This window comes from Belonocnema kinseyi, chromosome 7 (genome assembly GCF_010883055.1).
Source record: "Belonocnema kinseyi isolate 2016_QV_RU_SX_M_011 chromosome 7, B_treatae_v1, whole genome shotgun sequence".
Taxonomy (NCBI): domain Eukaryota; kingdom Metazoa; phylum Arthropoda; class Insecta; order Hymenoptera; family Cynipidae; genus Belonocnema; species Belonocnema kinseyi.
In genome coordinates, this window is record NC_046663.1 from 58853399 (window position 1) to 58854909 (window position 1511).

The window sequence follows — 1511 nt, forward strand, 5'->3', positions numbered from 1 at the left end:
TACAATTGTGAAAAACAAATAAAATGTTTTAATTAATTTATATTTAAAACAAAAAACCTTTGCATAATTCAATCTAAATGCAGCTGCAAACATTTAATTTGACATGCGTTGAATTCAAGGTATATTTTAAAAAGAAAACTAAAAGCAAAGGATCGACTTTCAAAGGAATTGAAAGAAAGTGACTCGCTGGATTGCAAATAAACATAGAAAATGGTGTATTTTCGCATTTTTAAATTTTAAATTAAAACTTTTTCGCGTTGTAACAATTTCGAATCCCAGAATGTTATTTTTGACCTAACCTATAACTTATGACGAAAATTCTGAAAATTCAAACAGTAAGGCTATATTCTGAAAATGAAACAATTTTAACGTTAAAATTCAAGTTCTTAAACTGAAGGCCTAAAAAGCAAATTTTTAAATTTTTAATTGTGTTTATCTTTAACTTTGTGAGATCAAAAATTTCCATACAATTTTTCTTTATTAATACTGTAGGAAAAAATTAACAAGATCGAGCGCCAAGATTACAATTAGAGAAAATTTTCTGTAATTCTATGAGGACGGTTGAAATATCCCGAAAAATAAAATTCCCGACTCGGTAAGACCCTCTGTCCCGAAAAATACAATTCCAAAACGAATAAAATTCCTGAACAGTTTATAATATTAACGAATTTGAAAATTTCCAAATAATAAAACTCCCCAAATAAAATTGTTTCTTAATCAGTATTAATTATTTATTAAAAATACGATAATAAAATATTGTTATCGAATAAATTTTTGTTTAATATTTAAAGTATTAAAAATTGTTTGAATTTAAAATTCAAATTATAAAAAAAATTTTACCGACAAATTCATATAAAAAAACACGTGTTTTTTAATTAACATTTCGATTTTTCGGAAGAACTTTTGTGATTTAAAAAATACTATATACATTTTCAACCAAAATATCTTATCCAGAAATATATTCTGTTTTAATTATTGTTATTTTAAATTTAAGCAATAATACTTGAACACTTCAAACATTAAAAAAGTTGTTTCTTTGGTATAAATATTTGATTATTTCAATTTAAAAAAATAATTTGTCAAAGAACAATATCTTCCACACTTGTTTATCTCGAAATGTCTTTTTATAATACTTTTTTAAAAATTAAAAATATGATTTGATTATCAATTCTATACTGGAGTCGACAGTTAGATGCTTAATATCAATAGCATCTAACATCAGATGCACATTTTCGTGATATATATACATGCAAACCGTATGTGTGCCACTCCCTCCAGCCAAAACACAATGTCGTGATCTGAGTTGTGCAAACTTCGAAAATCCGATTTCAGTATTTTCTTTTTCCACTTTGAAACGATTGAACAGCTCGGACAGATTATCTAGGATAAGTCGTTTCTGATCATGTTCTCGAGTTCCATCTGCTTTTTTAATTGATATAAAATCCTTTTTCCCAGGCATCAATCGGCTGTTTTCATCATCTTCGTAGAAATTAGTCACTGCAACTTCAATA